This window comes from Delphinapterus leucas, chromosome 13 (assembly GCF_059928025.1).
Source record: "Delphinapterus leucas isolate spDelLeu-1000000601 "Yukka" chromosome 13, BTC_Dleu_Yukka2, whole genome shotgun sequence".
Taxonomy (NCBI): domain Eukaryota; kingdom Metazoa; phylum Chordata; class Mammalia; order Artiodactyla; family Monodontidae; genus Delphinapterus; species Delphinapterus leucas.
The window spans coordinates 37805539-37832076 of record NC_143141.1 but is presented as its reverse complement, the minus strand read 5'-3'; positions in this window follow the sequence as shown (position 1 = coordinate 37832076).

Sequence of the window (26538 nt, the reverse complement as noted above, 5' to 3'; positions counted from 1 at the left end):
CTCAGTTTTCCTGTGTATCTTCTATATATACATGTTATTAAACTTTTGTTTGATTTTCTCCTGTTAACTGGTCTCATGTCAATTTAATTCTTGGACCAGCCAGAAGAACCTAGAAGGGTAGAGGAAAATTTCTTCCTTCCTCCCCATCAGTGGTATTTTAAACGCAAAGTTATAAGAAGAATACGAAAGAAAAAATACTTTATGTGTAAAAGTATTTACCAGTATGCATACCTTCTTAGTATTAGCATTATATTGCATTTTTCTTAATATACTTTTATTAATACATTAAACTATAAGAGAAGGTCATACCAAAAGAGAGTGACAATGAAAGAGAGAAAGATTGAAAAAAAATCTAACAAAAACCCAGTGGTAGCAAAGAAATCCAAGAAATTCCAGTGGAACTGTTAAAAAGTTTTAAAATAGATTGTTTTTTAATTAACACTCCTTTGAGATGGCTGCTCTCTTGCTGATTACAATATTGTAGCAAAAGTCATATGGCCTTAGAGAGAAAAGTCCTCATGCCTCACTCAAAACTAGCTATAACATCAGCATTGCTAAAGGCATGAAATTATTTTTAAAAGCATGAGCCCTGATATTTTTACTCTCAAAGAAAACTTTAATATATTATGTGGTCTAGTTACCAACTTGGGGAGTACTTATAATTTATCATTCTTTAGTTTTCAAAACACTTTTTTATTATAAAATTTCCTCCATTCCACAGTAGGTGTCTATAGCCATTTTTTCCAGATAAATACAGAGTATCTATTTGAATTGATGGAATTCAGCAGATCCACTTCATGATCTTATATTTCTGTCTTCCCACATTTAAAATAAATAAGGTTAGTACTGATAGAACAAGTTTGTATGGGTCTTAGAAGGATCTATTTTTTCATCACACCTCTTTTGTTCCATCTTGCTTAGCAAATCAGATGCTAGATATATTTTGATTAGTTTGTACTTTAATGGATCATGTATGGAGGGTCCACCTTTCACATTGGGGCCATTAATTTTTCTTGAGTCTGATGGAAAAAACAGGTAGAGCTTTTTGTGTGTGTGCTGATTGAAAAGTGATGGATTATTTTCATGTGGTAAGAAACACAATGTTTTCTTTAGCACAGCAGGATATAATGTTTGCAAGGTCTAACAGTGAAATATTATGCATATTTGCCGCTGGCCAGCTGCCAGAAATGGAACAGCAAAATCAGAGGAGATTTTGAATTTGAATCTTAAAACCAGTGCAGCCTACAAAGAAACTAATGAGCCATTCTAAGCAGAAAAAGCATTTGTACTAATAGATGATTCCTGCCATACATGCCAGCATGTAACAAAATGGTAAATAATTATTCATTTAAATGTTACCTTGAACTTTATTTCAAGGGAAAAAAGAAAAGATGCTTATTCTGAGTGTAATTTCGAATAGGTACCACTGCAAAGATTTTCTTCCCCCCCAATTCAGAGGCCCATGACATTTCCTTCCCTATGAAGCAGAGTCATTTTCTATATAGTATTTTTTTCTCATGTGGCTGAAAAATTGATTCATAGAAAATTTTTCATTTCACTGTTATTTAGTATTCAAAACTGGTGTTTTCAAATCAGTACACAGCATCCTGAAAAAGCTTTGAAGTGTTGTAGAAATAAAGACATAAACACGATTATAAAAGGCAGGGGAGAAGATATTTTGGGTTTGCTGAATGTCTTGAGTTCCTTTGTTTCCGAAGTCAATGGGCATCCTTTCTACACTTAGCATTTTATATATTTTGGTAAACTATTGGCATAGGGAAATAAAATTTGTATGTTCATTTACATCCAACTTTTCAAGATACTGTTTTCTAAGAAATATTTCACATCTTAGAAAATTGGAGGCTCCTTTTCTGGGCTTTTAAATTTTATTGTATTTGATCTTATTTTAGGGCCAGGAAATTTCATTTAGTAGGCATTGAAAGAAATTTGGGTCTAGCGGAAAACACTTGCTCAGTTTTGCATGGAGAAGCTACACAATCTCATGGAAAATACACTTCATATTACTGTCCACCTTGTAAATAGAGAAATCTAATGGGAGAAGACATTTGCTCCATCTTGATGCCTTATGTATTTTATATTACTGTATTTCAATCTCCATTTTAAAGGTGGAATTATTACTTTAAATTATAGGCTTTCACTTTTAAGACCATCATAATCTCCCAGTGCTGCAACACTGCAGGGAGGGACACTCAGTCCCCTAGAAACAGAGGATGGGAAGGAAGAGGGGAAAAGTTCGGCTGCACTGTTGCATCGCACTGTTTAAAAAATCACAATTGAGACATGCTTGTGACAGATTCAATCAGGCCGTCCTCCTGCCTGAGTTACTGGCCAGGTGTTCTGTTTTGCTGGAAGCTGCATTAACCCTTCTGGGCCCCCGGGGTCCTGCAGAGTAATTTACTGCTACATCACCCCAAATGGTGCTCCTGCAGCCCAAGGCCTGGTCTATCTCCAAATCGACACAAAGCCTCAAAGACCTGCTAGAGGTGGCTTATAAATTAGGAAAATATGGTTTATCTTCTAGATACTATTTTTTAAATGTCACAAATTACAGTCACTTTTGATTTGTTTAAAGTATAAATAACAGATTATTTTAAAGAGCTTAGAGACTGTATAGTCCATGTATTAACCTGACAACAAGTCCCCCAATCTTCATTTAAAATAAAAAAATGAAAACCTACGATGCATGCAAAATAATAAAATTATAAATTTAAATGTTTCTTTTTAAGTTTGCTACTCAGTAGTCATACATGCTAGGAAATGCACTCTTGATATTTAAAAAATAATTTTTACAAGGGCTACCCAGATACCTGAATTGTTTGAATTGAATCTGCTTCGTCCAGATGGTTTAAAACTCATTAAAAATTAGGAATGCAAGAAAAGTTCAGAGAGACTTAAAGAACATATTAGTAGAATGCTTCAGTACATATATTTCTAAGCAAAAAATAGATAATGTCAATGCTTAAAATATATGAACGTTAAAGAAATTGTAAGTTGTACTAGATTCTGTCCAACAAAACGAGTAGATGGTGTTTAGGCTACACTGAAACTAGAAGATAATATTCAGAATTTAGAAGTATAAGGGAAAAATAAACTTGTCTATGTTTTATTTTTACTGGAAAATTCTAAAAGATAGAAAAACAGGAAGGAAGGAAGGAAAGAAGGAAGGAAGGAAGGAAAGAAACTTTACTAGTACTGTTAAAATGTTAAGTGACAGTATGATGCTTCCATCATAATTAAATTAAGATTATGGCATTTATTTGTCCAAGACAATTAAAAAAACATACAATATATAATAAATATTTGCATATGTATAATTATTGTATACATAATATATAATTAATATGACTAAAAAACTATAATGTTTGTGTTTTTTACATAAGTTTATGATTTTCTTTTCCCTGATCTCCATTTTCCCCGCGTTTTGCTCATGACAGCAGTCAGGTTCCTATATTCTGTATTTGATGATGTTATTTAGTGATTAGCATGTCCTTCTGGTTCATCTCACTTAGCCTATAAATTCCAAGTGGTGCCCCATCAGTTGCACCCTGTTGAATTCTCCCTTGGCTTTCACCTTGGCCTCTGAAAACGCCTAACTAGAGTCAATTTATTAAAGAAGAGTAAGCAGCCTTTCATGTATTTAATATTTAAGGGGATAAAGATTTAACTTCAGGGCACAACAAATATACCAACTATCTAACCAGAGATGTTATTATTTAAATGTTTGATTGAAATTTAACATGCATTTTAGAACTTTTCTAATCTCCCCAAGACTTTATAATATTTTATCCTAAGCAGCTAAAGACTGAGCATAAGAAAGGATTCACAAGTACAGACTTTACATTGAAAACCTCCACCGAACATTGCTCAAGCTTGTGAAGTGAAAAGTATAGTGGTTGACTAGCCACACACATATTTTTAATAATTGCACATCAAGCATATTTTGTTGTTATATAATCAGATGGCTTAGGTATGTCCAATGTACTTTCTTCCCAAGACTAAAAGTAAGAATTTGCAAGTAAAAAAAAGCAGTTACAGTTCAATTACATGCCTGTGATTATAAACACTAAAATAAGTCAGATTTCTTCTTGTAATATCAGATCTGAATTTACCATATTTTCCTTAAGAACAATTTTCTATTAGAAATCACAATTGCCCCTCCATGAGAAAAAGTAATTGAGGATACTCTAGGTAAAGTTTTCCTGAAAATGTTCTTGGCATGCTCACTTTTACTGAAACATTCTATAATAAACAGAAGTTGAATCTGTCTTTAAGATAGTCACTTCCCTCCCGTAGATTCTAGAAACTCACAATGTGTGTTGGATTGAAAAAATCACTTGTGCTTTTGAAACCTTAGTAGGACTAAGGGTTTTCAATCCATAAAAATGTTAACAAACAAAATCCATTCTAACCTCTTAAAACCTTTAAAGTGGTGGACTTGCGTTTCACTGTCACAAAACAGAGCAATAGTGCAATTTTAACTGATAAATTTGAAAATGCTTTCTCTTTTAAGGATTGCAGAGTTTCAAATGCTTCGGTACTAAAAACCAACTGACAGATCTTTTATGAATATTTGGAAAATCATCCTTAGCTCTTTTGTAACCCAGCAAAGATGCAAAAAGAATCATAATATGCATTTTGGAAAGCTGTGTGGTGATATAAAAGACTTCCATGCTAAGAGCAGACGGAAAATGGTGGTTATTATTAATTTAGGAAAACAAAAGAGCAGCCCAGCATTTCAGTAATGTGGCAAGTTGTGTGCTCTTGAAGGAGAGGGGCGTTTATAATTGGATTTTAGAGTAATTTAGAAGACGAGCTAGGATGTAATGGTTGTGTATTAGAGGTTAGAACTACAACAGAAGCCCATAATGTAAGGGTTCATTGCACTGGGAGAAAACAGAACAAAGAAAAGCAGCATCAACTGAAAATGGCCTGAGCAGGAAGCAACAAGGTGAAGCAGGCTGGGGAGACCTGGGGCTGGAATGTTCTCGCCTGGAGCCAGCAGTACTGCAGGCTGCAGCTCCTTCTAACGCAGACAGTGAGGAACACGGGCTTCCTTCAAAATATTTTTTCTGTAGTGACCTTGTCACCCTCCCGCCTCCCTCCTCCTCCCTACGGGCAAGTTCAGCTTGGCGAGTCTCTCTCCCCAGCTGCCCAGCAGTTTATCACTGACTCTCCTCCACCCAGGCCACGCGTCTTCACCAGCCGTCCCTGGCCTCACCTGCCGGACCTCAGGTTTTCTCAGGGGAGGTTACGGGGATTCTGTCCATAGGCTCCCTCCACACCACATACACACACACACAGACACACCCAACATATGTATTCACACACTCACATACACACACCCCACCCCCAACCCATGTATTCACACACTCACACACACACACACACACACACACATACACACACTCTGACCCGACTGCTTGGTCTCTCTCCATCCTTCCTTAGGGAGCTCTGGGCTTCTGCCCTCTGGGAGAGAAGGAGAAAGAGTCAGAAGGAAAAGTCAAACCTGCCTCCCCATCCACCAATTTTCATCCCAAGCCTCAGGCAGCTCAAGGCACCCTCTCACCCCTTTACTGGGATCCTGTTTGCCAGAACCTGTCGCTGGGGTCCGAGCTCTGGGGCGAAGGCCCCGGGTGAGCGGCCCCTTTTGGAGTAAATAACCGAAGCCCAGGCAAGTAGCGCCAGCTTCTAGAGTCCCGGGGCTGCGCTGCTGGCTGACGAGTGGGTCCTGTGAGTGGAATTCCTTCCCAGTTGCCGGAGCTTGGCTACCCCCTGCTGGGCGGGAAGCTCAGGCCTTGAGACTCAAGCCACTCTGCTCAGGGTCAAGTCTCCTTCCAGGGCCTTAGAAGGGATCCACCCCTTTCCTGTCAAATTGTTATCCCACGTTCCCCACGTGAAGCTGGCGTGTGAAGTTCCCTTCCAATCCCCAGGAGGTGTTAAAGACATTTTTTTCCCCCAAGCCCTCTGGATGCCAGTTTAAGCAGAACAAATCTATTTATTTTTTGTGAAGATCGGTTTATTAAAAGCACACACATAACTCAGATTGTATAGGGAAATGACGTTAGGCTTTGTTGAGCGTGAAAAGTGAGCTTGCTCAAGCCCCATTGCCAACCCTTCAGTGCACCATTTTCTGCCGCAGCAGAACGTGGGCCATGTTAAGAGGACATCAGCCCAGAGGCCTAAAATCTAGCCTAATTTCCAAGCTCTCTCCAGCCCTCTCCTCCTCACAACCCCCTTTATGCCCCTCTCAAGAAAACCCCAGCTCCATGACGTAGGAAACTTTGGCAAAATATAAGTGGACGGGAAACCAATTTTTAACTGGATCAAGTTTTCATACACAGATTAACACATTTTAATTGTCCTACAAACTATTCTTGTAGTCACTGCTAACAAAATCCAGATTGAGGAAATTCACTGCCGTCACTATAATGTGTATACACTATAAAGACAGTTATGAAACCTCAGACACATTTGGAAGACATGGCTTAAAAGCGCCTTTAATACAAAATAAAATAAAGTAAAATACAAATAAAAAGAGATTAGTGTTCTGAGCTGTAACACAGCTACGGTTGTAGACAGAAACGGCAGAAACGTGTAAACAGAGGGTGCCTTTAGTGACTCAGTGACCCAAATGTCTTTTTCAGGCTCACACAGTTCTAATTCTGACACACTCTTTCACTGCATTTAGTTTGCAGACCATGCAGAAAAGAAACGGACGTTCGGATTAAGTAAACAGGGGCTTTATATACAGCCACTAGACGGCCAGAGAGACAACTTCTGTTTACACGGAACGCACAGATAAAGACAAAATGTTAAAATGGCACCTCTTCCTGCATCTACTGGTGTGAAGTGAAAACCCAGATATCTTCACCAGCAAATGAATAAGGGACGAATGGGTTTCTAACCTTGCATGGTGTGTTAAAGTGTCAGAACTCTTGAAGTCCACATCATACCACAGCCTCAGACATAAACATAAACATTTCTCTCTGTCAGAAGGGGGTAAACATATTAGGATTTGGCTAAATCCTCCAGTTGTTTGAGTCCTATGTTGTGGTCTAGAATCATCTTGATGCTATTTCCAGCTGAAGTCAGTCCTGCTCGATGCCTTAAGCAAATGAGAGGAGAGATGAGGTTGACCATGAAGGTAAGGACTGACTTGAGATTTTACTTTCCTTTTCGTCAGCAGAATAGCCTGAGAGTGAGAATGCAGTACACAAGTACACAAACAACTGGTTTCCCCAAATCCCACACTCTGAATCTATTTTTTTCTTGATGACCCATGTTTCAATTACTGCTCCCAGGATGCAGTCTCAGTATTGTCCTGTGCAGAGTTTACTGAGGTGGTAGGGATTACAGGGGAGGGAGTGGGGGAGGCGGAGGTGGGGGAGCGGAGGGCAGACACCAAGCAAAGAGATAAGCCTATCCCAGATGTAGGAGGCTCTCACTTACTGTGAATTCAAGTAACCCTGCCCCCCTCACACAGCTGAAGAAGCATGTCAGCCTTTCCACGAAATTCTGCCAAAAGACATTCAGTGGTCAGCAAACGGAGTGATTTCCCTTCTCCAACCCTTGCTTTCTGGTGATTCCAACCCCTTTCTTATTTGAGCCACTTCCTCTTTTCATTTTGCTTGAACTTCAAGTCAAATCAGCCCTATTTGTTCTTAAATACTTCTTTACAATTAATTAATCAAACACCCAAGAGAGATTTATGGGTCTTTCTTGTGTTCAGTATTGTACACTGAGCTGTGGAGGATACAAAATAAATAAAAGAGACTGCCGTTAACCTAAAGTATGTTATGTGATTAGAAAAACCACATTAAACTAATAATACACAATGGAATATAAGCGAAAGTTAAATAGTAAGATAAAGATTGTCAAAAATGAAGTACTTCAAAGAAGAGAAAAATAGTGGGACAAGAAAATATTTATACAGCTTCAACAAAGAGATAAAACCTGAGTAACGAGCTATCACCTTGATTGTGGTGGTGGTATCATAGGTGTAGGCATATGTCCAAACTCATCAAAATATATACATTAAATACACATAATTTTTTGTGCATCAATTTTACCTCATAAAGCTGTTAAAAAAAACTGAATGAATCAAATAATAGAAAACATTATTTGAGTGATTATTCTGTGTCAGGCAGATAAAGATTATAATTCTAAATACTTTTATGTGTTTTATCTCCTTTGATCCTCTTAACAACCCTAAGAGGTAAACATTATTATCTCCATCTTAGAGGTGAAAAAAATTGAGGCTTGGAAAAGTTAGACTCACACAGCTTGCAAGTGGTGGGGCTAAGATTTGACCTCTAACCCAGGACTTGTAAAACTATGCTACTGTAATAGAATGAGAGAATGAGTTTTAAAAAAAAAGAAAAGAAAAAGCCAAGGAACATTGCAAGCCAGCCTTCTCTGTTTTTTTGTTTGTTTGTTTGTTTTTTGCCGTACGCGGGCCTCTCACTGTTGTGGCCTCTCCCGTTGCGGAGCACAGGCTCTGGACGCGCAGGCTCAGCGGCCATGGCTCACGGGCCCAGCCGCTCAGCGGCATGTGGGATCCTCCCGGACGGGGGCAAGAACCCGTGTCCCCTGCATCAGCAGGCGGACCCTCAACCACTGCCCCAGCCTTCTCTTTTGAACTGGGTGGGTTTCATTGTCCTACAGCTTTGGAGTCACATTTGCCAACATTGTTAACCAAAAGAAACTGTGACTGCTCCATATCCCAGAGTGTTCAGTATTGCACATAGGCCGATATACATATTAAAAGTCTTAAAAATACCCCAGGTCGGGCTTCCCTGGTGGCACAGTGGTTGAGAGTCCACCTGCCGATGCAGGGGACGCGGGTTCGTGTCCCGGTCCGGGAAGATCCCACATGCCGCGGAGCGTCTGGGCCCGTGAGCCATGGCCGCTGAGCCTGCGTGTCCGGAGCCTGTGCTCCGCAGCAGGAGAGGCCACGGCGGTGAGAGGCCCCAAAAAAAACACCCCAGGTTGCATATGAAAGAGACAAGTGTGGCTAGTGAAAAAGAGTCAAATAACATTGGCAAGAAATGTAGGCAGCTACAAAAGAACTGTCCAAGTAAAAAGTAGTAACTGCCCTTGATCATTTTTTCATTGGAAGTTTATGCTCAGAATGATCTAGATGAGAGGTAAAAGGGGGTTACAAATGTGGGTGCCCACTGACAGGAACACTGCTAACAATTTGGGGGTCTGCAGCAAGAATACAAATAGTGGCCCACATACTGTATGTTTAAAAATATATATAATCAAGGTAACAAACTATTAAAGTAAAACGTGTTCTATTTTTTTTACATTAATTAACAACCTGGAAGGCCAGTATTGAATTTAGATTTCTTGGACTACTAGAATTCTGTGTTAGAATATGGTAATGTGTATAGAGTGGCTCATGGGCTATGATCCCAATCCCAGCGTCAATCCTGTGACTCCCCCTTCTTTTCGCACCTTGGGCTCTGTTCTGCACTTCAAGGGCCTCACGTCTAAGTTGTGTTCACAGACCTGCACCCTAAGATCCCCCATGGATCTCTCAGGCCTTGGAGTGTCACACTGGCAACACAGTTTGTCTTCAGGAGGGGATACCCAGGGAAGAGGGTGTACAGGTGTGGTGTCATTTGCTCAGGGAATTCTGGGAGCCTGGTGCCTGGAGCATGATGTAGACCCTTGCTACTCACGGCACCAGGGAATTATTAGAAATGCCAACTCTCAGACCCACTCCAGGACTACTGAATTAGAATCTGCATTTTAACAACATCCTCAGGTGTTGCATAAGCACATTAAATTTAGAAAAGTGCAAGGCTACAAGGAAGGGTGACTTCTTGCAGGCAGGTCCACTTGTTCCAAGGAGTCCTTACCCTGTGGGGGTAGGGATGGCTGAACAAGGGCCCAGATGGATCCCACTGAAGAGTAGACTAGGACAGGATGTTGCCAAGGTCTGAAGGTCAACAAAGCCCAGGCACATTATAAAAATGATTGGGTAGGCCTAGTGTAAAGGACATGTGCCGTGATCTATGAGGGGGATGTTGAAGGTATGAGCCCTGCCCAACAGAGTCATCCTGTTAAGGAACCCTTTACTGAAACCACCCTCCCTGGCCAGGACTGATGATAACCGCTTGCCTGACTTATCTCACGACAGGAGGTCCCGATAAGGAACATGGTGCTGCAGCGGAAAACTAACCGGGAGGATTCGGAAGGGGCCCAAAGAGGGAGGAGGCATATGCATTTGTAGATTAAAAAACAAAACAAAACAAATCAGAAAAAGGTCTTTTGATAGCCTAAAACCTCCCGCCTCCACCCCCATCATGTTATAAATTGTTTCAGACAACAAAATACAGTCATTACATTGATTGTCACGATTAGGGCCTGGGGTTGTGCTTGCAAGAGGCTGATGACCTGCTTTATCCTTTCCCTGTCATTCTCTTGTCACACGTATACATATGAAGAAAGGTCTGCTCTCCGTCCCTGCTTGTCAAGTGAAACCAAACTGGACATGTGGTGGAATTACAAGAGAAGAGAGTTCCTGGACCCTTTGGTCCCTGAATGAATCTCTTCAGGAAGTGCATCTTGCCCTACGCATCTGGGTTTTATCAAAAAGAAGCATTCTGGCTTTGAAGAGTTATATTCTTCAAAGTAGGTGAAAGATAAAAAAAAAAAAAAAGTTGGATAAATCAAAGGGAAGGTAATATAATTATTGAAGAATCCCAAGACAATCACTTCTGTTCCTTTATCCATATTTCTACATGTGTATTATTGCACAAACAATATCGAAGGCATAATTCAAAAATAATTTACGTTTGACACTGGAATGCAATGCTCCTTTTTTCTTTAACAAATGTTTATTGAGAACACACTCTGTACTAGGCACTTTCATATACATTATTTCATTTAATCCTTACAGTAACTCTTTGAGGGAAGCATATAAGCAATTTGAGACACAGAGAGGATAAATGACCTGCCCAGATCATTTATCAGCAAGCTAGTGGGAGAGTGTCTCCAACTCACCCAGTGTTCTTTCCATAATGATGGGTTTTTTACTTAGTTAGCTGGCACTGCTGGGAACGTGGTATCCCACAAGTAGGATCTCTCATTATAGAAGCTTAGCTTATAGAGCCAACAAAGTCTAAAAATCTGAACATTTTTGAGGAAAGACCTTTCAACATACATCATCAATCCCCCTTCCTTCTAAATAAAGGTAATGAACATCAATTAAGCTTTTGTTAACAATTCAGAGCCATCATCATGAAATTTTTGATTATGCCGTGAAGTAGTACAAATAGGTTTATACTTTCCAAATTTTCTCTCCCTTTCCTTCTCATCTCTTATATGTCAAAAATGCTTAAGCATTAGGAAGGAGAGTACAAGGGGTAAAGCACATGGAATCAGTGTAAGGGCTTTGTGACTATTTTACGGGCTGGAAGACTCTTTTGACTTCCCAATTTTGGAATAAGTTTGCTGGTGAACTGTCTTCTAAATAAGTTAGGAAGTAGCATTTGAAGTTCTGGGGTAATAGATTCACTTATCTGAATCAGTCTCTCTTAAGAAATTTCTGAGCCACACAAATAATTAGACATAGTTCCTACCACGTTAAATAACAGAAAAGAGAGCAGAGTGTGAGGTGAGAGCATGGACTCTGCAGCTAGACTGAGATATTCTGTCTATGTCATTTACTAGCAGTGTGACCTTGAGCAAGTTATTTGGCTTCTCTGTACATCATTTTTCTTACCTGTTCGTAGGAGTTCTTATGAGAATAAAATAGGTAATTTATACCCATAAAGCTCTTCGAACATTGCCTAGCATTTAAGAATTGCTTTTAGCTCATAAAACAATATAGACAGAAGCCAAATTCTGATGGGAAATAAAAGTCACAGATAATCCTGAAAATGTATAATCAAGGATCAATGACATAACTAGAATGACTCTAGATTTGAGGTTCCCCCTCCCTGCCATTCTGTATGTGATGCCTATTAAAAGGACCCCTCAGAAGTAAGTTGGTTCTTTCTAGTGAACTCCATGGCTTGCAGTAACACGATCCATCACGAGATGCTGCAACAGGCTGACATTTTCCACATGTAAATCCTTCACTTTGTAATGTAAGAGCAATTACTTTTATGAACAAAATCTTTCCAATCCACCATTTCAAATCCTTGTCTTGCCATGTCATAGTCAAAACATCTGTCCATTAAAACCAATGTAAAATATATTAAACCAAGTGTGTTTGGTTTGGGACATCTGCTTCTTTCTACTGGAATGAGAACTATTCTAAGTTCAATGGGTTCAGTCTGTAGGGCTTTCATGAAAACTTCTCAGTCATATTCATGGGGATTATCAAATAGCCCACAGTTTTGATTACCGTTTCAGGTTCAAATAGAATTCAGAGTTCAACAAGGGACTCAATCAAAATAACGGCAATAATAACAACTATAATGCAAAGAATAAAAATCTTTGCATGAAGCTTTTACACAAAGAGTTTCATATATTAATGTTAAGTATTATATAAGCGTGATATAATGGCCTGTGCTATAATGAACACTCTAAAAATATCAATACTTTTCCCTCGTTTTTCATTTTACATTCTTGCTGAAAATAGTCACAGTTTTAATACCAAACTTGAAGGAGGAACAGAAATTGAATTCAGGAGACCATTATAGGCACAGATATCAGATCATGCCTGACTCAGATCATATCTTTACATTTTTCCCTCTGTCGACTAAGTCTGCTTTGTAGTTGAAGCTGAAACTATGTGAAAGTTTGGATATATTTCCAAGAAATCGTGTACTGAAAAATATATGTCTAGAGCTCTGTTTTAAAATTGCTCCAGATGTAATTAAATTTTGGAGAAAGATACCTAAAAAACGCAGTCAAGAAAATATTCTTCTTTCATTGTTTTCAACCAACCTTTGGCTCACAAACAAAGAGGTGCAGTTTTCTAAAATAGCAAAGCCAGGTAAGATTCCCTGGCCCTGGCATTTTCACTGATCACCTTCCATATTTCATTTTCTTTCCAATCTATCAGCACTTATTTATAGTAGAAAGAATAAAGAAACTGGAGTCAGAAAAACTCTGTTCAAGTCCTAAATGATCACTTATTGACTGTATGAATTTGGGCAACTAACACACCATTTCTTCTTAGTTTCCTCAACTCGCAGAGTTAATTTGTGCTGCCTATCTAATAAGGTTGAATGTTGATGAAAGTTGCCACATGTAAGATGTAGTACATTCATCTAGTACCCACTATGTGCCAAGCTTTATTTGAGATGTGGTTGATGGTTTAAAATGGCCTACAGTGAATCAAACCTTCCTGGTCCATGCCAATTGCAAAGTCATTTTGCTGTTACTCCCATAAAGCGGTAGAGTCTATTTCCTCATTCCTTGAAGCTGAGTTGCACTGGTGACTTGCTTTGACCAATAGAAAGTAGAAGAGATGGCTTTCTGGGACTTCCATGCCGAGATCAGTTTTCACTCTTGGAATCCCACTGTCATGCTAAGAAGCAGCCTATCCCACTGGGTAGAGACCATGTGGAAGAGGAAGAGAGGACATGTGGAGGATGAGAAAACACGTGGAGGGAGAGGCCACATGGACGAGCACTGAGCCACTGGCCAACATCACGAAGAACAGAGGTGAGCAGACCCCCATGAGCCCTGCCCAAATTCCAGACCCATGTGATCATGAGAAGTAACATGGTGGTTGTGTTAAGTTACTAAGGTTTGGCATGATCTGCTATATATCAGTATATAACTGACATACAAGATAATTTTCACTCTATGGTCAATCTTCAGAACAACCTTCTAAAGTAGGCATTGTCCATTTCACATGTAAGGAAACTGTGGATCAGAGTACACAGATACTGAAGGTAAAGGCTACTCCACAAAGCCCTGAACTGACAAGGCAATCGTTAACTGGCCACAAAACCATCCAACTCTCTCTCCTCATGAAGGAGTACACTGAAGAGAAGCTTTCTGTGAAAGGATTGTTCTACTGCCTGCAATGATTCAGAAACCCCCAAATATTCCCAATAAATCTCTATCATTTCCCAATTAGCCTACAAGCCTAGTGCTAGGTCTCGAAGACTGCAGACTCCAGCCTAATGGAAGTTCTGGGAAGACCAAAACATTTTTGTAGTCTGACAAAATTTTCAATTTCTCACATTAATGGAAACTAGACTCAAATTTTGTATTAAGCATTATACAGTAGCCTCTTGATTGAGTTGGACTATCTCATAAAATTTTTGAGCTGAAAGGAAGCTCAGGGTTCATCTGGTCAACCCCTCAAATATTTTTGACTAAAAAGGTAAGACCCAAGAGCTTGCTCATATCCACCAGTCAGCACAAAGAAGCAGGGCCAAGCCAGGTACCTATTTCCCAGTCCACTGAGCACTGCCTTTCAGATGCAGCCCCAGGGTCTCTGAGCTCTTGTTATAGGCATCTAGTGTAGGGTTGCCCACTTGAGAATCTCACGAAGGATAACTAACTGCGTTTCTCCATACATCATAGCCCTTTCTATTTTCCTTAAATTTCATTATGTTGCCATTTAAGACTAGCTCTAACATCTTTCACAAAAGATGTCACCTACTTTACTTATTCTTTAAAAACAACAGCAGGATGACTTTTAAAGTAGCATAAAGAAAAGTGCAGAAAAAGGCCTGAATGGCATTTGATCTGCTGAAAGAACTATTTAATTGGGCAATAGGAGCTCGAATCTGAATTCATTATGTATGATGCTTGTTGACATTTGAAGTGAGTCACTACTATTATCTTCTTAGCATAAAATAAGTGATTTGGAGGAAACACCATGCAAGCAGCAGAACATCTTCAGGATGGATCACATGGTAGCAGAAAAAATATATATAACATCCTATCATAAACTAGCTTTGTTTTCATGATGTCCATTTGGCTTAATTTGTGCATCTCAAAGCAACAGAAGTTAAAAACAAAGGTTGCATTCCTAAAGCTAATTTTGTTAAAATATATTATCCTGTTCTTTGATGAAGGACTCCTGAGAAATGAAAAACATACAAACAACAACAAAAACAGCTTTGTTGGTTCAAGGACTGGGGTTGGCCCATGGACAAAAACTGGAGTTATTTATCTGAGTGCTGTGACGCATATGTACGTACTGCCTTGGGCTATATACCTTGTACCATTGAAATGGTGCTGCCTGCTTCAAATGTTTATGTCTCATCTTCAGAACTAGATCATGTTCCATGAACGTGGATGCTGTAACTTAAATATCTTCCTCCACAAGGTCTACCAAATTCCACACTGACAGAAGGAGGACATTTGCTCAGAGAATATAATCGATGTTTAAAGCTTGTTGTTTTCTTTCCCAAGGAACTCCTTCTATGCTGTACGAATCGAAGCCCTTCTCCCAAGAAGGAACTCAGGAAATATAGACGTCAAGTCAAAGAATCTGGAATTAGAATGAAACCAGCCCCAGTGATCTCAACATTTTAACAAGGAGCCATGTTAGATACTGAGCCATTAGAATCCATAAAGGGCTCAGAGGCAAACTGTAATCTAGATACTTAAGTTTTTAATTTGGGAAGGAGGGGTATTACCTTACTGTAGCTGTGCTTTGTGATGTGAGCACAGAAGGAGACATTTTTAGGTTGGGAGCGGTGAGGGAGCATGGCAATGAATAGTCTTGAATTACAAGGTGACCGCCAATTTTACATCATGGGTACTACCAAATCTGCCATAGATCCTTGACTACCCGTACATGACCCAGGAAGGAGGAAGAGAGAGAAAGAAAAGAGAGGCATCTACATGAATTAGCTAAATCACACACACACACACACACACACACACACACACAGTTCACAAATGGGCCATTCTCTCTCCCCTCTAGGGTGTGCCAGGAATGCCTCCTGTCTGCCTCTGTCTTTTTTTTTTTTTTTAAGTCAGATATTTTTTCTTCTACAGAAAGCCTTTCTATTGACAAAGTACCAGGAGAGTAAATTTGAACTTGAAGTTTTTTCCCATAAAGCAGGTGTCTTTTCTTGTGAGAACTGGCAGATTTTTACCCTCAGAATGATCTCTGCCTTCGTATGCCTAATTAAATTTTAGAGGTCTCTGCTTAAATAAAGATTTATTAGCTGTTACAGTTGTGGCATGATTCTTCTGCCACCTCCATACTTTCCTTCAGCATATTTACAAGAAGACTCGCTTATCCACGCTAAAAATATGGCTGTTTTAATGCTGTTGTGTTATTGGTGTCAGTTACCAAAATTCAGCTTCACAGTAGAGCTTTCTGAATATCCTGTGACTTGACTTTCAGACTGTCGATGTGCTTGAAGTAAACGGGTTTGTGCATTTCAGCTATGAAGTGTTTGAAAGTAGTTAAGTTTATGGAGGTAAATCAGCAGAACTGGAACCCCAAGTGCAGGGCCCATGCAAGGTTACAAGCTGTTCCTTATACCAACACGGTCACACCGATAAAAAGTCTTCTCCACGTGGGTGAAGGCATGGACATCGACATTCACGTGTGTGTTTAGCAGACGCACAAAACTCATAGGAAGACTGTGGTCATGTTTAGAAAAATACCTTCTGCAAACCCACAGCCTCAACACCTTGCATTTTCCTTCTGGGATTTTTAGTTGTAACTTTGCCAACCCTAAGTTTTTGCAACGTTCCTAAAATATTCAAAATTAAATTAAATTTGGCAACATTTGCAAGCTTCGGAAGTCCTGCTCAATGAGGACATTTCTAAGCCTGGATTGCATTGTGCCTACGTCTCAGTGGAGTTACTCAATCTAATCAGACCTTCTGGTTCAATGAAAGTCCCCACTGACCTCAGAGCTGAAACCTCCCTTGCAGACAAAGTCACTCTGGTCTGAGTAGGGACCGTGGGTAGAAACAAAAGAGTGGGTTTAGTTATTTAATAAACTGAAACACTTTGAAAGACACAACTTCCATTTTCTAATTTACAGGAAAGGAGAAACTTTTTCAAGCTTCATTTCTTAAATCCTCAAGCTTTTGCTTCAGATGCCCTCCTAGGCATGACCAAAATGTATAGATTACATTCAGTGGAAGTTGAAGGTCAGCAGACTGGCATTCTAATAATAATTTTTAAAAAGGATGACAGAATTTGAGAGTTATAATTATAATTAAAAGGGCCTTTTTGGATACTGTGGTACTACAATTCAAGGACTGTGAAGAAAAGTCCTTCGAAATAATTTTCATAAAAATATCTCCCCTGTATTTCATTCCATTATAAAAGCATTCCAGTTTTTGAGTAGCAAGTTTATGTTACCTTGTTACTTCACTGTAGGTTTACTGAATACAACTTCTTGCACCTTTGGAGTTCATGTAAATTGGAGGTTTTGTCGCATTGTGTTTATTTAATTACAATAACACATAAAGGAAACATTTTTGTGTGTGTCTGCATTAGCCAGTTGGGAACACAAGTGCTTTTTTTTTTTCAGAGTGACATTAATACACCTACCACTTCCATCTTCACTGACTCATCTGGAGCCCAGAGTACTTCACAGGGTAACACATGGGTTAACAAAAATTAGCCCTAAAAAGTTAAAACCATTGAGAATGAGTAAACATGACTTTCTCTTTTTTCTTGTCTTTCATGGCAACATGCAGTGACCTGACCCTCCAAGTAACACACAAGTGTTGGAGTTTTCCAGACTAGAAAGTCAGGAGAGATTAACTCAAAAACCTCATGAAACTACTGGACAATTATGGGCTGTCCCCGTTGGGATTTTAGCATGTTTCTTCCTTTAAATATAATTTTGAGACTCTAAATAAAAAGCAGCATCTATGAAATAAACATAATTACTTGTTTACATTTCTTTGATTTTTATTGTCAACTGTTTTTTCTATTACTATGAATGGCACGGGAAAAGGGAGAGGGAACCCAGTCTGAAACACAAGATGCATCTTACAATCCATCAAGAGGTGAATTGTTAATACTGCATCTCATGGACAGAAAAACAATGCACAGTGTGTGAACATGCATGTGAGTGTACATAATTTTTTAAGTTTCATTTAACCATTTTATTGCAATATATTTTGAATCATAACAAATAGAGCTATTTGAAAACTCCTACTAAACAGTAAACTCTTTATTTGGATACTTAGTCTTTTAGACTTATAAACACCTACATGTTTGATTTGGGGAATACAGTTACCCCAGAGAGTTTAATTTTATAATTTTTAACACTGGTGTACATAATAAATTACCACATTCTACTGGAACCACTTCACTAACTTAATTTGCTTGATTAATAATAGGAACAGACAATAGGAAAATAATATATTTCTATAATACTCAGGATTAAATCATCTATATTTAACAGCCTAATAACTTATTATACTCTGTATGATTATTTTAAAATATAGGGCACTGATTACAGGGAATTATTTAAAGTGAGCTATTAAAATGGAAGTTCATTTAGAACATGCAATATGTCTTTCCTATACTCTTAGAAGTATAACCTGGGTTTCCCTTATGAGATCGCCCTGTTAAAATTAAGTTTAAAATCATAACAAAATGTTTTTTGTGAACTCTGTCCCCACTCAGCAGTGAAAGAAATCCAGGTGTATGTTAAAGTCACATTTCTCATCCACCCCCTCTCTGCCACACACGCAATTTTGGGAAGGCTCCTGAGGGTCTCTCTTATGAGCTCTTGGTTATCAACTGACAGCCAACATTCTCCTCCTCTTCTGTTTTGGACCTCTCTGAAAATGCCTCCTTTGGTTGCCTTCAAGTGGCAGGCCATTGCTGTTAAGACTCCACCATCAGTGCCCATTGAAGGTCTTATGATGCTGTTGCCAAAAACAAGTTCATGTGCCTGATGCACAGTGAGACCAAACAATACCAAAACATCAGAGTTTGGAGCAGAGAAAGGTTTACTGCAGGGCCACGCAAGGAGAACCGGTGGCTCATCCTCCAAAAACCCCAAACTCCCCAAAGGGTTTCAGCAAAACATTTTTAAAGGCAAGGTGACAGAGGGTCGTGGTTGGATGCTGCAAACTTTTTGGTGTTGGAATCCTTTGCTCTTGCAGCTGTCCACATAGGTCGGGTCCCAGTGCTCCTGTAAACCTCCAGCAAGACACATGTTATTCTCTGTTCTGCAACTTTTTACCTCTGTATGAATGGAAAAGTGTTATACCCCTTAAAGGTCAGAGCCTGGAGAATGGGCTATCCTGTATATTTCAGACTATAGGCAACATTCTTAATTCAAAGCAAAAGCAGTAGAATACAAAGGTTAAATGAAAGAAACAGATCTAATATGGAGTCAGATTTGCTTTTCCCTATTACAACGCCAGTATAATGCCACTGATGCCCTCCAAATGAGACAGGCTGAGACCTGGGACCCTTTACTGGAGCGCTTGCACCTGGAACAGAATGCTAAGAAACTATAAGGGACTAAAAATGACTACACACATGCAGTCAGGGCAATTATGAACAATAAGATGCAAAAAGGCCAAAACTCAACTGCCACTTCTGAGGTGCCAGGAGCAAAAGCATGACCCCTGCACACAGCACCACAAAGGTGTGGGCAGAGTACCTAAGCCACACCTCCAGCCCCACTGATCTGCCCCTACACTCACCCCATTTAAGGAACCGGCTCCCGCCACCCCACCTCAGGGAGAGAGCAAGGGAACCTGTTACTTGTTTTTGTCCACTCATGCTGCACCACTAGTCCCAATAAAGCCTTGCCTGAGTTTCTCATCTGGCCTCTTACAATTTCTATTGATTAAAGAGTCCAAGGACCCCGGCTGGTATCACAAGTAGGTCTCCGTCTTTGTTGCTGCCTGTGACACAAATGATGCACGAGGGCTTCCGCAGGTTTTTTTTGGAGCTGCAGTTTAGTCTGCTCTTGCTTAGGCCCTGGTATTTGCACTTGAATGTGCTTTAACTTTGTCAGAACTTCTAGCCCTCTTGTGCTATACTCTCTTATATAAGCAGTAGCTCCTTAGATTTGCCAAAAAGCAGATCCTTCTGAATTTATTTTTATTTTGTTTTTATTTGCTCACAGTCCCTTCTGCCCAGAATTTAAGTATAAATCCATGTGGGATGGTCTGGAGGCTATCTTTTCTCTCCCAAGCCTGGTGCCGTTGGATAAAACTTCTATGCCTTAACATTCAGTTTTTCCTAAGAGATGCCTCCATTCCTAATGCACAGACTCCTCTACGTGCATCCACATGTCCCGCAAATTTGCCCAAGAAAGTTTCAGATCTTCAGTGAACATGTATGAGGTCAAGGTAAGACCTCCTTTTGACGTGTGTATCCTAAACAATTCTCTAGACCTTCTTCTTTTAAAAATGGAATTATATTGATGTTGAACTATTAGAATTTCTTGCACTTAGTCAACAACAACTTATACCTCAAAATATCCTAGGCCTCTTTATAATACAATGCCAAGGCATAGCAAGAAACACCTAGGTATGAGTTTGTATTTTCTTCAGCTTTAAGATATCTGATTTGGGGGAGTTTGTTTGTTTGTTTGTTTGTTTTTTAATACTTTAACATTCCTAAGAGCAGGATGTTTCTTACAAACGATGTGTACATTTACTGTTTGGAGGTTTATCTTTTTTTCCTAAAAAGATTTGAGGATGAAAAAAATACAGCAAAATTAAACAAAACAAAAAATTGAGAATCGTCACTTCAAAGGATCACTTTGAATCAAGGAATCACAATATATCAGGTTTTGACTAATGTGGGTTGTTTTTGCTTGGAAACTATATTTGGCCCGAGATGTATCCGAGTATACACATGTTAACAAACAGTAATACACTATGGTTCAACTGGATAATTGAGGAGGTAATTTTTGACCTAGGTTTCAATAAACATGACTAAATAAATCTAATCAACTTGGTATAAAATGTTTTAACTGCTAAAGACTGCCTGGCAGGAGGTGTGGGATATGTAACTACAAAAACATTGTTCAGATCCTTGATGTGTATTGTGGTATATTTCATATTTTCATGAGTCTGCACAGAACATACATTATCCTTAGAGTGAGCCAATAAATATTTTGCATGTGTGAACATGACTGTAATATATGTTGGTTGTTTAGGGGGCAGTGCTAAGTTATCAACATCACGTGTGTGATTCCAAGGTGGACCAGTAATCTCTGTCCTGTTACTTGGCTATGGGTTGTACTGACATCCATCCCCTGTCTCTCAACTTTGCACTATTATTTTTAATGGATTCTTAGTAAAAGAGCATGGATAAACTGGCATAAATGAATCCCCAGTATGGAGAAATAAAAGATATTCTTCCAGAACATTTCATAAGCAGATTCTTCCTGATTTGGAACTAAGGAGAGCAAATTAGCTCTTATGCTTCAAACTACAGAGTGATATAGACAGACTGTTCTCTCAGTTCCTCATCAGCCTCAGCACCTTTGCAGCCTATTCCTTTAGTCACAGATCCCTTTTGGTCAACAGTGTTCACCTCACCCTAGCCTGGTGACCACGATGATGAAGTATGCAAATTGAACCACATCGATGGTGCTTCTGATTTGTTGATTATTGAACAGCGTATCCGACTGCACTCCAAAGGGTGTCATTGATAGAGGGCACAATGAGAGTGTATTCCCTGAAGATTTAGAATGTAGTGCTGGGAATACTGAACTCATTCTGTACCAGATGTTACCCCAAAACTCTGCTGCCCATACCACATCCAGTCTAAACTCTTCCGTCTTGATTTTTCTAGCTTAATTACAGACCTCTCCAAATTGCCAGGTCTCCTTCTAACTTGCCGTAAGGTCCCAAGAGCACCAATTTTTCTACTTTCAACTTTTTATCTCATCACGTCACCTTGGTCTTTGAAAAATATGTATCATTAAGTGTAGTGATTACTAAATAACAGTTCCTGAAGCAGCTGCATCAAAACCAGTTGGGACACTAGTTCAAAATATAGATGCCTAATTCCCCCACCCAAGACCTACTCAGCCCACATATCCAGAGGCAATGCTCATACAAAAAGCAACCCTGGTTAAGAACTACTGCTTTAACGAGACATCCAGCAATATACTTTACAGCACTAGTTGAGTAGGTTAGCAATTTACTCATGCTCCTAACAGTAGAACATAGGAGTACAAGCTGCTTTCCTTGAGTAACCTAGAGACACTCACAAGGACCCACTTCACAGTCACTATTATTCTCAACATTTGCTTCATGGGGGCAAATAAGATTCCAATACAAACAGGACCTCACAGTTGAAACTTTGCTAAAAACAGACAGATGTCAAACACTCATCATTCAGAAGCCAGACTCACTGGAAAGAAACCATCTGATGTTTTATTAGCAGCACGTTGCTCAGCCTCTGGTTAAAAAGCTGCTCTTTGCAGCAACCCAGGTTTAGCTCTCCCCAGGGCTCTGGCTCAAAACAAAGTTTGACATTATTATTATTATTATTTTTTGAAGTCAAAGGGGCACTCCTAGCATAGAAGTATCAGACAAGACACCTGGTCAGAAGCACTGGAGCCCATTTATTTTTCACTGAACAAGTTATTACTCTCTTCTTTTTCTGCCCAAATTGCTGTCCCCAGAGGCCATTCCCATGGGCAGCCTCTACCATCACAATGCTCCACTCCTGAAATCAATAGGTCCATGTGCCAAGCAGCCTGAGGAGAAACATGGTTTGATATCCTATGGGGCAATTTCTCTCCTTGGGGAAGGGCAGGCTTCCATTGCCCTGCCTTGTCTCTCGTTAATGTGCCCAGCTAGGCCTCTTTACTGCTCTATTTAACTGCATCCACTCTAGTATTGATCCTCTTGTGTGTAATGGTACATTTGCTCAGGAAAATGATGACTATGCTATGAAGAGAGGGCAGTGGATGGGATCTTGTGTCTATACAGTTTAGCAATGTAATGGAGTCTGCCAGACATAAATGAATTGTAGACGTATTCTGGATAAATATGATAGGAGCAAAACAAGTTCCTGAGGTTAAGACAATCTAAAGTTTCTGTCTACATTGTAAGCCAGGACCACTCCAAAGCAGTTGCTTTTTTTGGTCCAAAGTGTTTAACATGAGAGGACTTTTGTAATCTCCAAATGGATACTCTGTTATTTTGACATGGGACAACATGCCTACATTATCACCTTTTTGCATTTTCAGTCTTTCTAATCACTCCTTTATTTGGTACAGGGTAAAGTTAAGGTTTTGGTACATTCTTGCTTTGTTCTTTATACTGAAAATTACATGAGATTATAATCTTTTGTAATTCATGATTGCATCTTCTGAAAGCTGATAATTGCTCCAATTATATTTTACTATATTCTACTGCTTCTACTATTGCAAATCCCTCCTTGTCCAGCACCCTTTTTACAGTTAATTCAATCAGTCATGATAATAAAGGAATTCATTTACTTCCTGTATAAATTGTTGGGTTGAAGACGGGAGGATCACTGAATCAGCCAGGTTCCAATCAGAAGACAGAAATCACACAATCATTTGAGCAAGAAAAGCTTAATGAAAAAGATGATTAACTGCAGAGGAGATAACATACAAGGAGTAAGGTAAGATTTACAGAAACAGCAGATATAAGGAGCAGTCTGCTACCTCTAGGGCTGAGGCAGGGGACCCAGTGAAGCCCCTCCTCCTTCAGAGGCTTAGAGTCGGTCCCCCTTGGAGACTGAGTGATCACCGACCACTGCCTGGTGGAGAAATTTGCTGCACTGCTGGAACTCAATGCAAAGCTGCCCTCTTGGGCGCTGGGAGAAGCTGCACAAAGGGGTAATGCTGATGAAGCTTGCTGGTGCAGAACGCCTTTGGTGCCCTGTGAGCTCCTGCCCGTCTTAACAATGCGGGAACAAGCAGAGAGCACACTGGTACCAGGAAGAAAAACACTTTCTAGTGTCCCTGCAGTGCCCTCTGCTATTTTAACATTGCGCAAGCTGGCAAAGGAGAAATGTTCCATTATCAAAAGCAGGAAAAGGAAGGGTGGATTGGAAGCTGAGGGCCAACAGTCTAATAACTGACACAGTTTTCCCCTTTGGCTACTCAGCTTCTAGATGTACCCTTCTGCACACGACTGAACTTCTTTACAACAACAAAACAAGCCTATGTTTCCACCTAACATATATGGGTATCCTTTATTCAAATGAAATTCTTAACCTTTCCCCCAAATGAAGCAACACGTAGCCTCAACAGTCATTTTGCCCATCACTACCTACATTAATTACTCCTCAAATCCACTCATAGTCCCTGAGAGTATTCTGTTACATCAAGACCAAATGTATTGACAAGTGACGCAACCATCAAGAAAATGGAGCCCTAATGTGTTGTAAAGATATCCCCTCCCACCACTACGTCTTCAGCTATATAATATTTTCATGACCATCAATCCTCTTCCTCCCAAGCACTAACCTTTTTTTCTCTGCCCAGTCTGAGGTGACATGATCCAGTGATGTCCACCTCCTCCTGTGCTTCTTCTGCCACTTCCTACCCTCATCGTTGCTGGGGTTTAGTGGCCAATACCTCGTAGATAAGGCCTTAAGATGCCCATGTAGTAGGATATGGATACTATGGGACATGGACGACAGAGGAAATTACACAAGTAATTATTACATTTTATTTTGGCCAATAAGTTCCATCTCCTTTCCCCAAAAGGGAAATTGGCCAATTTGTGGGTAACTCGTGTCCCTCCCATCTCTGCCCTATTAATGAGAACTAAGTGGCCTGCAGTCGAGGAGGAGAGGGATAAAGAGAAGCAGCCTCAATCATTAGCCCATGAAAAGGTAAGACTTCACTATACAATGTGCCTTGTCTTTTTCTAGTGTTTTTCTTCAATTGTTGCAAATCTGTGATTTGTTATACTTGACCGAGTGGAGGTCCAGCAAGTCACACCGACATATTAATAGAAACTCAGCCCCTAAGAACCAAACACCAGAGCTCAGGCCTGCTTTATTTCTCTACTTGTACCTCAATAGCAGCAGTGACCTTTGTCTATCAGACACCAACAGTGTGGAGCACATCATATTTCTACTGACATCTCTGTTTGGAGTAGAAAGTTATTTCCAAAAAGCTTCATTTATTTAATCCTTCAGCTGTCTAACAATCTTTATGGGTAACCATTTTTAGCTTGCCCTTTACCCTTTGCTTTCTGAACTCAGCCAGGTCCTTGTTGGAGGCTCCCAAAGGTTTAAGATCAGTAGGAGAAGAAAGTGGAAACCGAATGGCTAATGATAGAAGTCAGCAGGTAAAGTTCCATAAAATTACTTTGGGGAGATGCTGGTAGGAGAGATGCCGCTGTGTTTTTATTTCTACTATCACAACACAAAATAATTAATGGGTAAAAAATACTTTTTGCTTAATAATTGCTGCTCTTCATTAGTGTGAACCAAGGGCACAGTCTATCTAAGACAATAACATCTGCACCCCGTATTTCATTATCACCAAACTTCACATTTCACACAAAAGCATTTTGCTAGCACAGCCTTACAGCTTTAATTAGTTTCTGCCATAGCTGTGAAGGTCAGCCAATTATTGTGTGTGAAATTTCAATAGGAAGTGGTTGAATTGAAGACAGCATTGCAACAGTGTGGGGACTTCTGCAGGGTTATAAATCTAGGATTTTGGAACCATTTTTTAAAACACTAGATAAGGTAAAATCATCATCAGGTATGTACCATAGCAAAGCTCACTGGTTAATTTAACATGCGCTTTGTGGGGGGAAAAAAGCACATAATTTCTGATTGCTTTTTAAATTCCCTCTTATGACATTGTCATTATTTATGACACCATTGTTAAGGCTGAACCTATGTTTTTATGATTAACTTCTTTTAACTCACTTAGAACTCTCCTGGAACATTTGATCTAGGAATAAAATCTAGATTTACTGAATTCTACATAATGGAAAGTTAAAAATACACACACATACCCTTTCTCTCTCTCTCTCTCTCTCTCTCTCACACACACACACACACACATGCACACATCTATTTCTTGTAAATATATACATACATATGTTTAAACACCATGTTTGATCCATAAAACTATAGATGCATATTAATGAATTAGGTCAACTCAGTAATGTCATTTTACTTAAAAACCTGATAAATTAAAAAAAGTTTTATTAGGGATTCAATTTTATGAACGCCCTAATATTTAGGATCATAAAAATTTGGAGTTAGAAAGAATCTTGATACTCATTCGCTCTACGGTCTTTGATTTTACAGATGAGGAAACGTGCCCAAGAATGATACTGGATGTAGTGAGGACACAGAGCTCCTTAAACTCAAGCTCCTGTGCCCTCTCAGTGAGGCTTCCCACATGTCTGTTTTACCGTCATGGAAAAATTTAGATAAGATATGCCATGTGATACAGAAAATTTTGCTCAAGGTTTTTTTCTGAGGCTTGAGGGCTGTTTGTTTTGCTTTGTTTTACACATAGACATATGTATGCTTTAATCCTAATTTAAGCAAACAAGTATTTAGTGAGCCATCCTCTAAACAAGACACACTGCCAGGTATTCCAGGTGTCTAGGATGATTAAAATGCTCTTGGTGAGTTTACAAACCAGCAGGCTAGATAAGACAAAG